The sequence below is a fragment of the Panthera pardus genome, unplaced genomic scaffold (assembly GCF_024362965.1).
Source record: "Panthera pardus isolate Hobbes unplaced genomic scaffold, ASM2436296v1 HiC_scaffold_2, whole genome shotgun sequence".
NCBI classification, from domain to species: Eukaryota; Metazoa; Chordata; class Mammalia; order Carnivora; family Felidae; genus Panthera; species Panthera pardus.
In genome coordinates this window covers 73,663,963-73,681,791 of record NW_026526765.1, presented here as the reverse complement: position 1 = coordinate 73,681,791, position 17,829 = coordinate 73,663,963, and the positions used below count along the sequence as shown (strand labels likewise).

The following is a 17,829-nucleotide window of genomic DNA, read 5'->3' as shown; positions in this document are numbered from 1 at the left end:
ATACTACTCCACAGGAAAGAAAAACCACAGAAAAAATGCTGTCAAATCTCTACCACTGACAGCTGTCTAGACTTCAGTTGCACCAGCTTGTAATCAGGAGACCTAATTCCACACCAACCCCTGCTGATGAGGTGTCAAACAAGACACGATATTGAGTAGGTACCTTCATCACTGTCCTGCGGTACTGAGCCACAACCTACCCACCCCTATCAGTGACCATACAGAAAGCCTGAATTTCCACTCCTACCCAGAGATGAAGCTCCCTTTCCATCTATGTTGAGATGGCATCAGAGGGACCTAGGGGAGAGTCAGGACTTTGATCATTTCCTATTATAAGGAAAGCACTCCCACAGACCCAAGTAGGAATCACCTTCTCAGCCAATGTGCTGTAAATGAAGACCTTATTGGGTAGCCATTACTCCCACTCATGCCCTGAGAAAGCAGGAAAACCTCCCCACTAGGTATCAACAGAAGCTGAGTGGGAAAGCTAGACTTACAATCCCATTTGTAAGTAAATAATTGGTGTCGCCCCCTTTTCTCTGTTGCAAAAAATCAGGAAAAGCTCAAGGTGAATAAAAAAAAAGGCGGCATATGCCAAAATTGAAATGGCACAGATTATAGAATTATCTGACAAGGATTTTAACTCATAATGATAAAATGCTTCAAGAAGCAATTACAAAACATTTGAAACAAACAAATGATTGAAAAGTCTCAGCAAAAGCTTTGAAGACCCTAATGGAAAATTTTTTAGACTATTTTTTAAAGCAGTTTTAGTTTTACAGAAAAATTGAGAGGAAAATACAGAGATTTCCTACATACCCTGGCCCCAACACGTGCATTGCCTCCTTCATTGTCAACATCTTCCGCTAGAGTGGTACATTTGTTATAACTGATAAACCAACATTAACACATCATAATCATCCAAAGTTTACATTAGGGTCCACTCTTGGGGTTTTCTCTTCTGTAGATTTGCAAAAATGTATAATGTCATGTATCCATCATCATAGTATCATACAAGGTATTTTTGATGCCCTAAAAATTGTTACACCTATTGATTGCCACCCCACTAATAGTTTCTGATTTCCAATTTTGCCTTTTCTAGCGTGCCATATTGTTAAAATCACCACAATATGTAGTCCTTTCAGATTGGCTTGTTTCACTTTGTAATATGCATTTAAGTTTCTCTTATGTCTTTTCCTGTCTTGATAGCTCATCTCTTTTTAGCATTGAATAATATTCCATTGTCTGGAGGTACCACAGTTTATGTATCCATTCACCTACTGAAGGACATCTTCAGTGATTCCAAGTTTTGGCATTATATATAACACTGCTATATATCTTAGTGCAGGTTTTGGATGGACATTAGCTTTGAACTCCTTTGATAAACACCAAGGAATATAATTGCTGGATCATATGGTAAGAGTATGGCTAGTTTTGTAAGAAACCACCAAGCCATCTTCCAAAGTGCCAAAGTGCCATATCTATGCCATTTCCATTCCCACTGATAATGAAGGAGAGTTCCTATTACTCTACATCTTTACCACATTCTTGTTACCATTTGGAGTTGTGAGTGTTCTGGATTTTGCCCATTCTAATAAGTAGCATTTCAGTGTTGTTTTAATTTGCATTTGCCTATTGACAAAATGATGTTGAGCATCTTTTAATATGTTAATTTTCCATCTATATGTCCTCTTTGGTAATGTGTCTGTTCTGGCTTTTGGGCATTTATAAAAATTTTTTTTTAGTTTATTTCTTTATTTTTGAGAGAGAGGCAGAGACAGTGAGTGGGGTAAGGGGAGAGAGAGAGAGAGGGAGAGAGAGGAAGAGAGAGAATCCCAAGCAAGCCCTGCACTGTCAGCACAGAGCCTGATGTGGGCTTGAACTCACAAACTGTGAGATCATGACCTGACCTGAAACCAATAGTTGGACACTTAACCGACAGAGCCATCCAGGCACCCAGTGTTCTGGCTTTTGGAAATACATATTTTTAAAATTTTTTTAACGTTTATTTATTTTTAAGACAGAGAGAGACAGAGCATGAACAGGGGAGGGGCAGAGAGAGAGAGGGAGACACAGAATCCGAAACGGGCTCCAGGCTCTGAGCTGTCAGCACAGAGCCCGACGCGGGGCTCGAACTCACTGACCGTGAGATCATGACCTGAGCCGAAGTCGGATGCTTAACCGACTGAGCCACCCAGGCACCCCAGCTTTTGGAAATATTTTTAAATTGGTTTGTTTGTTTTCTTATTCTTTGTATATTTTGGATGGCAGGATTTTCTTTTTTTTTTTATTGTGTATGTCTTTCGCAAATATTTTCTCCCAGTCTGTAGCTTATCTTTTCATTCTCTGTCAGGGTCTTTTGCAGAGCAAAAGTGGGTTTTCTTGTTTTATTTTGTTTTGTTTATTTGAGAGAGAGAGAGGGAGAGAGAGAGAGAGAGAGAGAAACAGAGAGAGAGAGAGAAAGAGTGAGAGAGTAAGTAATGGGGAGAGGGGCAGAGGAAGAGGGAGAGAGAATCTTAAGCAGGCTCCAGGCTCAGCACAGAGCCCAACACAGGGCTCTATCCCAAGACCCTGGGATCATGACCTGAGCTACAACCAAGAGTCTGACGCTCAACCGACTGAGTCACCCAGATGCCCCAGAAGTTTGTAATTTTAATTAAGTCCAGCTTATCAATTATTTTTTTTTCATGGGTTGCATCTTTGGTATCTAAAATATCATCATGATACCCAAACTCTTCCAGTTTCTTTAATCTACATAAGCCTATTAGGATTGTCTATTTCTTCTCCTATGAGTTGTGGCAGCTTTTGTCTTTCAAGGAGTTGATAATTCATTTCATCTAGGTTCTCAAATTTGTGGATATAGAATTGTTCATAACATGCCTGTATTATACTTTTAATGTTCATTGGATTTGTAGTGATGTCTCCTCTTTCATTTCTAATGTTAGTAGTTTGTGTCCTTTCTTTCTCTCTCTTTTTTTTTTCTTAGTTTCCTGGCTAAGGCTTATTGCTTTTATTGATTTTTTTTAAACAGCTTTTGGTTTCATTAATTTCTGCATATTTTTCCTGTTTTCTAGTTTATTTTCTGTTCTAATTCTTATTTTTTTCTTCTGTTTTCCAGGATTTAGTTTGCTCTTCTTTTTCCAGTCCTTTAGAAAAATATTTTTAGATCTAAAAACTTAGATTATTGATTTTAGATTTTTTTTTCTAATATGTGTTCAATACTATAAACCTCTCTCTACACACTGCTTTTGCTTTATCCCCGAAATTTTGGTAAATTGTGTTTCCACTTTAATTTAGTTCAAAATATTTCTTAATTTCTTTTGAGTTTATCCTTTGGCTCATGTATTATTTAGGAGTGTAATGTTTTATGTCCAAATATTCTTCAAGGGGATGGAGCGTAAGTCCTTACACTGTAAGTGAGCTCTGCATAGTCACTTCCCTCCAAAGAGTACAGTATGAGAAAAGCAAAACAAGATTGACTTTACAGTGAAGAATCCTGACAAATACTACCTTAGCCAAATGAGCAAAATTAATAGCAACAGTGATGAGTAATGTTGATATCATATACCCTAGATATGGATGTGTGAAAATGCCCTCCTCTGTGTTCTTCCCCCAAAAAGCCCATAACCACAACCTTATCAAAAGAAGAATATTAGATAAATTCCAATTAAGGGCTGTTCTATAAATTATCTGACTAGTATTGAGGGTTGCTAGAGGGGTGTTATATATGGGCCTGGGCTAAATGGGTAATGGGTACTAAGGGGGGCACTTGTTGCGATGAGCACTGGTGTTATAGGTAAGTGATGATCACTAAATTCCATCCCTGAAATTATTATTGTACTATATGTTAACTAACTTGGATTTAAATAAAATTTAAAAATTAAAAAAGGTTTGATACCATATTTCTATTTTCTCAGAGCGTTTCTAGTTCTCTGTTCCTATTTTAATATATTTTCTTTCATGGAATAAATATCTATTCTTACCTCTCTGAAAAAAATTTTCAAGATTATTGAAAACAAAGGAAGTCTAATAAACTTTTACAGAAGGAGAAACCTAATGAAGATTACGTGAAGATTAATGTAATGTTCCCTGGGTGGGATTCTGGAACAGAAAAAAGAACATTAGGTATAAAGTAAGGAAATCTGGAAATATTATGAACTTTTGTTGATAATGTTTCAACATTTATTAATTGTGACAAACATATCGTAGTAATGTAAGATGTTAATAATAGGAAAATCTGGGCTTGATGGATATGGCACTTGTGGGTACATGTGGGGCATGCTACTATTTTAACTTTTCTGTAAATCTAAAACTATTCTGGAATAAAGCTTTTATTAAAAATAAAAATAAGTCTTGTCACCACAGAATCCAGAGCTTAAAAGTGCAAGATGCTAGAAACAGAAAGAGATAGTTATAAAGGTAAAGACTTATATTTCACTTCAATAGGAGGGGGGCATATACAGAAATGATACAAGTGTTTTGGACAAAATTAAAGACAGCCTGATACACAGGCACTCTTACAGCTTTAAGGAAATAAGTTGTAACTCTCATCTGCAGAATTGACCTAAAAGGACAGAGAATAGACCACATGTGATAATTTCAGCAATATAAAATAGATTCCTGCCTGATTGACTCATAATTTGCTGCAGATTCATGGTGGGTTATATTATCTAAGTGGTAAACATGCTGAATTATGATTACTCATGAGTTGTAATCAATCACGAAAAAGTTTGCTAAAAAGTAGTTTTAACTTTAGAAAACTAGTTACCCAGTAATCCTGGTGATAACTGTATATGTGAGCAGGACATCTGAAAACTTTTTGTAGACGTTTTCCAGATTGATAGGCTTAAATATGGGGCTTGTATGAGAAGGCAAATAACTTTGTAAATTAAATAAAAGGCAGCAAGTGAGATGTAAATCCTAAGGTTAGTTGAAAACAGGGTCAGACTTTCTTACACCATACACAAAAATAAACTCAAAAAGGATGAAAGACCTAAACATAAGACAGGAAGCCATCAAAATCCTAGAGGAGAAAACAGGCAACAACCTCTTTGACCTCAGCCACAGCAACTTCTTATTTGATATGTCTCTGGAGACAAGGGAAACAAAAGCAAAAAATGAACTATTCAGACCTCATCAAGATAAACAGCTTCTGCACAGTGAAGGAAACAATCAGCAAAACTAAGAGGCATCCAACAGAATGGAGAAGATATTTGTAAATGACTTATCGGATAAAAGGTTAGTATCAAAAAGCTATAACGAATTTATCAAACTCAACAACCAAAACACAAATAACCCAGTAAAGAAATGGGCAAAAGACATGAATAACCACTTTTCCAAAGAAGACATCCAGATGCCTAGCAGACACATGAAAAAATGCTTAACATCACTCATCATCAGGGAAATCCATACCAAAACCACAATGAGATACCACCTCACATCTGTCAGAATTGCTAAAACTACAACTCAGGAAACAACAGATTTTGGGAAAGATGTGGAGAAAGAGGAACCCTTTTATACCGTCGATGGGAATGCAAAGTGGTACAGCAACTCTGGAAAACAGTATGGAGATTCCTCAGAAAATTAAAAATAGAACTACCCTACAACCCAGCAATTGCACTAGTAGGTATTTATCTAAAGAATACAGGAGTGCTGATTCAAAGGGGCACATGCACCCCAATGTTTATAGCAGCACTATTGAAAATAGCCAAAGTATTGAAAGAGCCCAAATGTCCATAGACAGATGAATTTATAAAAAAGATGTGTACACACACACACACACACACACACACACTGGAATATTACTTGGTGATCAAAAAGAATGAAATCTTGCCATTTGCAACAATGTGCATGGAACTAGAGTGTATTATGCTAAGCGAAATAAATCAGAGAAAGACAAATGTCATATGATTTCACTCATAATGGGGAATTTAAGAAACAGAACAGATGAAGGGAAGGGAAGGGAAGGAAAAAGAAGATAAAAAACAGAGAGGGAGACAAACCATTAAAGACTCTTAAATATATAGAACAAACTGAGGGTTGCTGGCAGGGTGTTGAGTTGGGGGATGGGCTAAATGGGAGAGGGGCATTGAAGAGGACTCTTGTTGGGATGAGCACTGGGTGTTAAATGTAAGTGATGAATCATTAAATTCTATTCCTGAGGTCATTATTACAGTGTTTGTTAACTAACTTGGATTTAAATTTAAAAATATTTTTAAAAAACGGGAAAAAATTGGGTCATTTTCTTTAGATGTGTTGCTCTTTACCCCCATTCCTCCTGCCATTAAACCCGAAATTAGGAATAAGAACTATCATAACAGCAGAGTGATTCTAAGCTTATCACCATAAAGTAAACATTAGTAGGTGTAAAACGTGACTTGATAATCTCCCACCAAATGTAAATATAAGATTTGATATTCATCATGAATTATGAGCAAGAAAACCCTGAACCAAAGAAAGAAAAATCTGAATAATCATACTTTCTGCAAATATTTTAAATCAGACACTTACTTAAAACTTATTTAACCTCAAACAAGGAAAGACATCCAAGTATTGAAATCGAAGTATATTAGTGCATCTATTTGAGTTTCTTATTATGCCTAGGTGATATATCACAAAATCAAATTTTGTAATCTGAACATGTTTCAGGCATTTTGATTGAAATGTCAATTTTAAATCACTTTAAATGCATGTCTTTATTCAGATTGAGGCTAGGCCTGAAAATATACATATATGCAAATGAATATGGAAAGATATGGAATGATAAAGACTAAGAGCTCGTTTTTTTCTTGCCATAACAATGGTCACTACAAATCTGCACACTAGAAAAGTATACCAGGTAGTTAATGAATATCATGATCAGCCATGTTTGTATAGGAACTATTGACAGTTAACTATACATTTAGAGTACTGGGGTACTCATTTTTCATTGATTATGTTCAAAATCTAAAATACTGTGGACCACACTGTATGTCACTATAATCAGTAATTCATTTATCTACTTATCTCCTGTTGATATGCACAGCATAATTCAGTTCATCATGCAATACTTCTGGATTTTCCTCATGATGGCTATTATCACTAGAACAACAACGTACTATTATCCTTTTTTTGTTGCAAAAGTGTACTCATTCAATGTTGAAGGAACCCAGCCTTCTTTCAATTCACATGGATATTTCCTGTCTCTAAATTGCACTTTTCTCCTTTTAATTTTGGTAACTTTCTAAATTGCTTTTTGTTTTTCTCACATAAATGAGATGACAATGGCATTTGAAGGGAAGTGAAAAAATACAGAAATGATTACCATTGATTATCTTTCTTCTCTTTACCTGCTTGCACTCTTTGACTGAGTGTGCCTGGATGAGCTGAACAGTTTGTTAGCACATGCTGGGCAATTACTGTGCTACAAATTTGCAGCTACAGTGATCCTGCAAAACACCACTTTCTTGATCTCTCTGTCTGCAATTAAGAAATGACATGACTAACAAAAGGTATTCTTATTTTTAGTATGAGAAAGACTGAATTGTGCTTTCAATTTACAAAAAAAGAAAGTGAAAATAAGGATAAATATGAGTGAATTTAATTTAGGGTGATTTGTAACATAGTATGCTGCCACGTTTTTGTCATTGTAAGATTGCATGGGTAGCAATGTTTTTGTTTTTGTTTTTTTTCTTTTTTATCCAATGGGAACTAGATAACGCATGTACCTTACTTAGATGACAGGTTTCTGCATTATTTTTTTTTAGAAAAAATGCAGTAGACTGAAAAAATTCAACTCAGCCCAAGTAATTCTGCTGGCAGACAATAGGATGTAAGAGACAGTCCTCAATAATCACAGTTCTTATTCAGATGAAGTATTTTGAATATAAAGTGACAGTAGAAAATGGCATAGATTTCAATAACTTTAAGAACCAATCTTCCATTGTCTGAGTAAACTCTATGGTTGGTAGTTATTGAATGAGCATGTTTACCGTGATTTTACACAGGAAAGAGTATCATTTCTTAGCAAGCTAAGGATCCATGAATTATAAAAGGAATTATTAATGTTCAAATAGTACATCCTAGGAATAGATCAAACTGGAAGGTTATTTTCTGCATTTGCAATTGAATAACATATTTGATTTTATTACAAATAGCAAAAACTGAGTCATTTTTAGGATAATGTCAAAAAAGAAAGGAAGAAAGAAAAGTGTCACTCAAGAACCTTAGTGTAATCTTAACATATTCAAATAAACATTCATAATAACTGAGTTGCTTTTCTGAAAGGAACATAAAAGTAGTCAAGCTCTACTGTGAGTTGCCATCCAAATTTGCTATTTTCATGCCTATTTCTGACATGAACAGGCTGTCATAAAGTGAAAAGAATTATTATGAAATGAGATTAGTAAGCAGCTTGCTGATGGATCAGAACACATTATCCAGGATTCTTAGCCCAGGATAGATGTGATCTGGAGGCAGGTAGGCATCCCAGCTAGTAAAGAGGAGCCATAAGTTGCACTGATACACATCCACGCAGAGAAAGTTTGTATCAGAAAGGTTGATGGCATCAGACATGGGACTTAGTCAAAAAACTGCCTAGACTGGATAGGAAGCAAATTAGAAATGTGCTTTAGGGCAGTGTAGTACAACTTTGCCTATTGCTGAGAGTCAAAAGAGACATTAGTGAAAAACAGATTTCTAGACTACACCAATACCTACTCAATCAGTAGTTATAAGTGGGGGAGACTCTGCAAGTCTTTATTGTTTAACAAATATCATAGATGATTCTAAAAAGTGGTTAATAAAGGAAATTATCCTAAAAGTACTGAAAAGCCAATTATTCATTGATTATTTAATAAATATTTCTTGAGAAAGTAATATGTATTCTCAAAGTTCTATGGTATACTTGTGGTGATCTTTGTAAACCAAAAAAACCACCTCATTTGGAGCAATTTGATTTTTTAAATTGCTAATTTAATTTGTTGACTTAATATATGGAAAAAAAAAACAGATTGAGCATATATGATATCTCATAAACTAGTACAATTTAATCATCACTATTGAAAAGACTTATAATTTTGTCACTTAACATGTTTAAATGATACCGGCATTTATAATTTTAATAATTCATGTTCTTTTTAAGTCCTTAAATTGTCTGAATAACCAAATGAACTCTCTCAAGCACTTAGGTAATTCCTAGAGTCTAATGAGTCAAGTTTAAATGTAGTGAACCATAATTGTTTTTGTGAATTTAAAGTCAAATTATCAGGGCGCCTGGGTGGCTCAGTCCGTCAGGCATCCAACTTCAGCTCAGGTCATTTATTATCTTGTGGTTCATGATTTCAAGCCTCCGAGTCAGGCTCTGGGCTGACAGTTCAAATTAGATGCTTTTGATATTCTTCGACTCAGTATCTTCCTCACTCCAATTCTCTGTTTAATGAAGACTTCTCAGATTGGTTTTTTGTTTTTTGTTTTTTTGCCACCTATCCACAATACCCCTCCTTCCCATCAGTCTTTACTTCTTACTTTTAATTTTGACTTTTAAGCAAAAGCTTAACTTTGCCTCACATAATTTGTTACTGTATCATATAATAGTATCCGTTTACCTGTTTGTATATTCATTTATTTATTATGTGTCTTCTTCAGGAAAGTATCAGTTTCCATTGGAAGGACTTAACAACTCTCTCACTATTATATCCCTATAATAATAATGCTGTTCAATTCATAACACTAAATAATTATTTGAGAAATTAATACCTTTAAAAATCACTAGTGCTTGTATTAAGGTTTGTCATACAGTCATATATCTAATATTCCTTACACTGACCTTGACTAGTGACATGACTGGTCCTAGTATTTCACAAAAGGCTATTCACAAAAGATGAGTATAGTTGATAGGATCAAGAATCAGAAGGAAATTACACAGATGACTTAAAAAAATTGGATTATAAAATTTTATTACCCATATCATAAGCAACACATATTCTATGATTTTAAAACTTCTCATTCTAAAAAGTTAAAATGATATTAACAGTTACAGATACATCTCTTCAGTACCTACTGCTAATTATTTTGTTAGTGTTCTTTCCTTCACCCACCTAAACCTCTAAGATAAGTTTATTGAGAACGGCTAGCTCTTATTAACTCATGAATTCATGAAATCTAACACAATGTCTGGTACATTTAATTGTTAAATAAATATTATAAGTGAAAAGCGAAGCCCAAAGTACAATTAACCTTATATCTTTTTGATGGATTCAAAATGTGATTTCCATTTATGTACCTTCGAAGGAAGGTAATGTAATGTCTTCATTGCATTAATGACAATCTCAAAAGCAGAAGACTAAGGTTAATAATTCTATTTCTTGGTAAACTAAACCACTGTGAATTTCTTTTTCTTCTTCAAACAAATGAAAAATCTTATTTTTAGCTTAAGAATGCTTTCATTGCTTTCTCCTTCTTATGAAATGTTATCTTTGGAATTTAAATTTTATTTAACAGAGGGCTCCGTCTGCTCTTTTTATAGCTGAGCCTGCATTAATTTGCTTTAGACCATCCCCATAGTATTGGTACATAAGCTCCTTCTGCTGGTGAAAGTAACTTGTAGCTAATATTCCTTGTATTTTGTTTTTGCGTTTGTTTTTTTTTTTTTTTACTATTGGTTTCTCAGGGTATTTTGGGCTTAAGAGTACACAAGGCATTGTTTTTACAAATCAGCTTTTAATTGGAAATCAGCTTCTAAAAAATGCAGATGAACTATGTCATGTTCTGACTGGGGATTAGCACAGGGGCACTGATAATCCACCTGACTTGATGGCTGTTCTTCAAATGTGCTACTGAGATAGATCCTTTCTGGCAAGCTCCACTTGAGGGGGTCTCTTCAAACTAATCCTTTTCCCAATTAATTGTATTTGCCTCCTCCAGGGTCACTGTCAAACTATGCAATTGGCTTTCTTTTGGGTTCAGATTTTGTTATATGCATGAGTCCAGTTCCAGACATTTTTCTTTCACTTTAAACTTCTTACCTGCAGTGGTCGAGACTGTTCACTTTCTTAGTTGAGGGATAAGCTACCTCTTTGGAATGCATACCTCAGAAATACAAAGACCAGGTTCTGACTTCTGCACAGCCTTTCCAATTAGCTTCTAATTCCATCACTCACTCATTTTCTTAAAGAGAGGGGTGGAGGTACCTTTCAAATCCTCAAATTAAGTCATTATGTCACTTTATAAAGGAAGCATAAAAAAGGGGGGGATACGTTTTCTGTACATTCCATGTAACTCATAAAAGCCACATACAGATTTGTGTTTTTCTGGTGAGGTTAAAAACATGCATTTATCCCAAAAGTAAGTTGTATTATATAACCCATCTTGTTAGGTAACGGAGAAATTTACATTCTCCAATGATATTATGAAATATTTGCGGGCGCCTGGCTGGCTCAGTCGGTTAAGCCGCTGACTTCGGCTCAGGTCATGATCTCGTGGTCCGTGAGTTCGAGCCCCGCGTCGGGCTCTGTGCTGACAGCTCAGAGCCTGGAGCCTGTTTCAGATTCTGTATCTCCCTCTCTCTGACCCTCCCCCCTTCATGCTTTGTCTCTCTCTGTCTCAAAAAAATAAATAAATGTTAAAAAAAATTTTTTTAAAAAGAAATATTTGGACTTTTATAATCTTTAATATACATATATACTGTTAAGAACACCCAAATTATTAACACAACAATGAAATGAACCAAGTCATATTTATAACTCATTTTAAATCTATATTTGAACTCTTCATAGCTAAACACAACATTAAGATGTTGTACCAAAGCAACCACTCATAGATTTGTATAGTTGAGGTGTTTTGAGAGGTATAAAGCTTGAAGAAACAAGAGAATTCAAATGTTTGTAGAGTAGAAATGCACTCTTAATGAAGCAATATTTGGTTACACCAAAGCATTATCCATTGCAATATAACTAGTAATAACTAACAGAATATACCGAGGTTTATTTCCTGATTTCTAGGTAATATTTTATTTTCTTTTTTTATAGTCAGTTTATACTTTATTTACTTGTTTTTATTTTATTATTTTTTTCCTACATGATAATGGTACTCTTTAGTCCCCATCACCTATTTAACTCACCTTCTGACCCACCCCCTCTTCTGGTAACCATCAGTTTGTTCTAGAGCTAATCGTCTGTTTTTTGGGTTTATCTCTCTCTTTCTCTCTCTCTCTGTCTCTCTTTGCTTGTTTGTTTTGTTTCTAAAATTCTACATATGAATGAGATCATATGGTATTTGTTTTTCTCTAGTTGACTTATTTTGCTTAGCATTATACTCTCTAGCTCCATCAATGTTGTTGCAAATGACAAGAAATCATTTTTTATGGCTGAATAATACCCCATTATGTGTGTGTGTGTGTGTGTGTGTGTGCACGTGTGTGTGTGTGTCTTCTTTATTCATTTGTCAGTAGACACTTGGGCTGCTTCCATATCTTGGCTATTGTAAATAATGCTGCTATAAACATAGGGGTGTGTGTATCCCTTTGAATTTTGTATTTTTTGGGTAAATATCTAGTAGTGCAATTGTTGGATCATAAGGTGGTTCTGTTTTTAACTATTTGAAGAATGTTTTTCATACTGTTTTCCACAGTGGCTGCACCAGTTTGCATTTCCACCAACAATGCAAGAGAGAGGTTTCTTTTTTACTGTATCTTCACTAAGATGTCTAATGTCTTGTGTTGTGGATTTTAGCCATACTGACAGGTGCAAGGTGCTCTTATCATTGTAGTTTTTATTTGTTGAGCATCTTTTCATGTGTCTTTTGGATATCTGTAAGTCTTCTTTGGAGAAATGTCTGTTCATGTCTTCTGCCCATTTTTAAATTGGTGTAGTTTTTTGGGTGTTAGGTTGTATTTGTTCTTTGAAGTATTTATATGAATATTTCTATATGCATTCAGTTTTCTTGACTAAATAGTTCATGGTAGGTGTACAGTTCATTTTTTTAAGGCAGTTGACATTTTTTCTAAGTGGTCTACCACTGTGAATTCCTTCCAGAAATGTAAAAGACTTGCTTCATATCTTTTCCAGCACTTGATATGGTTTAAATGTATCCATTCTAATAGATATATAGTATTCTCTCATTGTTTTAATTTGTACTTCCCAAATGACTGAGGATCTGTAGCATCTTTTCACATGCTTATTTCTTATCTATATATGTTATTTGATAAAATGTTAAAGTATTTTTCCAATTTTAATTTTTTGTTGTTGTTTTCTTATTAAGTTTTGAGTAGACTTGAGATATTTTGGATATACACAATTTACAAATATTTTCTCCCAATCCCTGTTTTGTCTTTCCATTCCCTTGGTGGTTTTGTTGTTGTTGTTGTTTTGTTTTGTTTTGTTTTGTTTTTGAACAACATACATTTTAATTTTGATGAAAACAAATTTGTCAACTTCTTTTTTTATGGACTGTGCTTTTGGTGTTGCAGAATTGATGTCAGTTAATAGATTACAAAGGTCTTCTCCTATGTTTTCTTCTAGAAATTTTACAAAACATTTTGTAAAATGTTTGGAATTACAAAACATTTTGAGTTTATTTTTGTATATGCTGTGAAGTGTATATAAAATACTTTTTTTTGTATATAGATATTCAATGATCCCCAAATCATTCATGGAACAAAACAATCCTTCTTCTAATGATTCATCTTGCAAAATGTACACACATGCCTATATATACAACACACACATATATTATGTATTATATGCATTACATGTATATACATATATAAAACACACTGATAAATCATACATATAAATTGTATATTATTTATAGATTGTCCTTTATGGTTACATATAGTTTCATTTAAGAATCAATAAACTTAGAATGTCCAGTTATATAGATCTCTGCCCCATTACATGAAAAGCGAGGCAGAAAATATTTGTGTATATATGCCATATTCATTTAGCACCACTATAAGCAAAGGAGTATTTTTACATAATTATCTTAATAAACGCTGACAGAATTTATGGGAAGTAGACATTCTTATAGATGTTTTAAAGAAAAATACTTGCTAATCAGAGATTACAAAGCAGTTATTTAAAGTCACAGATATTTTAAGTGGTGGAGGTAGAAAGCAAACCCAGATGACTGATACTCTTTCTAACACTGCCTATCCTAAGGGGTTAAATCATAGCATCAGTTGGGGCACCTAGGTGGCCCAGTCAGTTGAGCATCTGACTTTGGCTCAGGTCATAATCACATGGCTAGTGAGTTCATGGTTCAAGAGTTTCACATTTCGTGAGCTTAAGCCCCACATCAGCCGGGAGTCTGTTTTGGATCCTCATCCGTCCTGCTCCCTGCCCCTCCCCCGCTCAAGCTCACACTTGCAAAAATAAACAAACATTTTTAAAAAATCATAGTATTATTTAAAATTGACAACCACAATACTTTGGCCTATAGCAGTTATAAGGTTACCCAGGTGAGCCAATATTTCCAATTTTATTACTTTTATTCCTCAAAATAAAATCCATTGTTTAAGCTGTAGCTACATAAGGAAAGTGAAGAAGTGAGAGGAAATATACTGCAAATTATGATAAGATAGTCTGCAATTCTAAATTGTAAAAAGCTAAACAAAATCCACTTTCTCCTCACGATGTAATTTTCTCTTAATGTAGGTTATAAAGTCATTTTTCTTAAATTTTAAGTACATGAGGCCTGATATAATAGAACTAATTTAAGTGAACTTACAAGTTTGAATTTCTCCACAATATGAATGCCTTCCTGAATGATCCCATAGAAGCAACATGACTAACATTATGTATCCTGGAGAGAGCAGCCATTCATTGACCAATGGCAGTGATTTTGGCATACAGTCTCAGTGAGCACTTTGCGTCATTTCCAAAGTAGAGGTCATCTGGCAAAGTTCAGAGTCAAGAGAGGTGATTGGCTCTGGGGAGCATAACTGCTCCATGCCCTGTACTCCATTCAAATCCCAGGTCATTTAGTGTACTCGTGCATGTGAGTACTCCTGCATGTGTCACACAGAGTTTTAATAGTCAAAACAAATGTCTCTCAATATGTATCACTCTAGAATTTCTACACAGAGCAGGGCTCTTACAAGGACATTGTAGTAATAATTTCAATAAACCCTATGAAGATTAACTTTCAGCATCTTGAGTGGAAGACTATTTTAAAACACAGAATCAATAAAATCTAAATTGATCACTAATCTCTATTTTATAATTATGGTAGTGTGATTCCAGGTATGACATCGACGTGCATTTGATCTAATTTTTCTACAATACACTTTAAGAATATTAGATTCAGCTCCATGGGCTTAAAGGTTCTATAATTCCAGATACATTTTTTTTATTCATCCATTTTTTCTGTGTTCAATACTATAGGCCAGAAAATTGTACCAAATGTCAATGCAGATATTCTTCTTATCCCAGATCTCAGGGTCCTACTCCAACCATATCTGTGTTCTTACTTTAATCTCAGATATTTGCCAGTGCCCTATATGCTTAACCAACTGAGCCACACAGGCACCCCTATAATGTTATTTTTAACTAGTGGAGTATAAATTCTCCACTTCATTCCATCTTCTAAACTCTCTCTCAAAGGGGATTACCAACTCATGAAGTTTTCAAACTCTGGTCATGATCTTTTTGTTTGTTTTCCTTTAGCTAAACAAAATACCTTCATAGGTAGTGTGAGTACCTTATACCAAGCAAATAATCCTGATTTAACCTTCCCACTTGCTCAGTTATCTCACTTACAAGTAACCATACATAAGCATATATATATATATATATATGTATATATATATATATATATACACACACACATAAGATATATACAAAAGATTACATAATTGAATACATTGTTGCTATTATTGTTTTGAACAAGCTTATCTGTTAGAGCAATTAAAAATTTAAAAAAAAGTTTTTATTTTACCTTCGGTATTCTTTCTTCAGTAGTCTTCCTCTTAATCTGAGTTTCTGACCTATATTATTTATCTTCTCTCTAAAAAATTTCTAACATGTCTCCCAACACTATCTACTGGCAGGAGATTCCCTCAGTTTTTGTTTGAAAAAGTCTATTTCTCCTTCATTTTTGAAGGATAATTATTCAGGGTACAGAATTCCAGCTTGTTGGTTTTTTTATGTCTACTCTTTAAATATTTTCACCCCATTCTCTTCTGGCCTGTACAGGGTTTAAGAAGTCATATGCAGTTCTTGCTTTTCCAGTCGGGGGGTCCATACAGTTGTTTTGCATTTTCATCATAACTTAAAGGGAAATTTTCACAGTGTCTGAAGCCCTTGATGTCCAGCAAATGAAGGAGGAGGATGTCCTCAAATTTCTTGTAGCAGGAACCCACTTGACCTCTAAATAAAACAGTACATCTACAGAAGGAAAAGTGATGGTATCTCTATCAGAAATCTGAAGAGAAGCTGGGAGAAGCTTCAGTTGGTAGCTCGTGCCATTGTTGCCATTGAAAACTCAGCTGACAGAGAAAGACAGATACCATATGGTTTCACTCTTATGTGGATCCTGAGAAACTTAACAGAAACCCATGGGGGAGGGGAAGAAAAAAAAAAAGAGGTTAGAGTGGGAGAGAGCCAAAGCATAAGAGACTGTTAAAAACTGAGAACAAACTGAGGGTTGATGGGTGGTGGGAGGGAGGGGAGGGTGGGTGATGGGTATTGAGGAGGGCACCTTTTGGGATGAGCACTGGGTGTTGTATGGAAACCAATTTGACAATAAATTTCATATATTAAAAAAAAAAAAGAAAATACTGTTTCAGGATGATCTTGAACAAGAAGGAACAAAATGGTTGTAAATAAAATCCTTATAAGAAAAAAAAAGAAAAAAAAAAAAGAAAACTCAGCTGATGTCAATGTCTTATCATCCAGGAATACTGGCCAGCGAGCCGTGCCCAAGTTTGCTCCTGCTACTGGAACCACCACTATTGCTGACCACTTCACTCCTGGCATCTTCACTAACCAGATCCAGGTATCCTTCTGGGAGCCAAGGCTTCTGGTGGTTACTGATCTCAGGGCTGACCACCAGCCTGATGTCTTATATAAACCTGCCTACCATTGCTCTGTGTAATACAGACTCTCCTCTGCACTGTGTGGACATTGCCATCCTTTCAACAACACAGTTGCTCACGCAGTGGGTCTAATGTGGTGGATGCTGGCCTGGGAAGTTCTGCGCATATGTGGCACCATTTCCTGTGAACACCCAGGGGAAGTCATGCCTAATCTCTCTACAGAGATCCTGAAGGGATTGAAAAGGAAGAGCAGACTGCTGCTGAAAAGGCCGTGACCAAGGAGGAATTTCAGGGTGAATGGACTGCTCCAGCTCCTGAGCTAATCGCTACTCAACCTGAAGTCGCAGACTGGTCTGAAGGTGTGCAGGTGCCCTCTGTGCCTTTCAGCAGTTCCCTACTGAATATTGGAGCACTCAGCCTGCCATTGAAGACTCGTCTGCAGCTCGCTCTACTTAGGCCACTGATTGGGTAGGAACAACCACTAAGTGGTCTTAAGCTGCTCTTCTACAGAGGCAAACAGATGGAAAATAAACAGTTTCTGGAAAAAAAAAAAAAAGGTCAGATGCAATTCTTATTTCTGCTTCTCTACAGGTAAGATGTTTTCTGCTCTCTGGCTTCCTCAGGAATTTTTGTTTATTTTTTTATTTCTGTATTTGATAATGATATGCCAACATAGTGGGGTTTTTGTTTTGTTTTGTTTTGTTTGCATATATTCCATTTGGTATTCTCTGAGCTTCTTGGATCTATGATTTGGTCTCTGACATTAATTTGGATAAATTCTCAGTCAATATTTTTTAAAATATTTCTTCTGTTCCCTT

The 17,829-nt window shown here is 35.2% G+C and overlaps 1 pseudogene; it reads left to right on the top strand.

Annotated features, from left to right (window-relative positions):
* The window catches only part of LOC109267413 (40S ribosomal protein SA-like), a 30,162-nt pseudogene extending 12,656 nt beyond the window's left edge, over positions 1–17,506 (top strand).
* Positions 17,507–17,829: the final 323 nt, after the last annotated feature.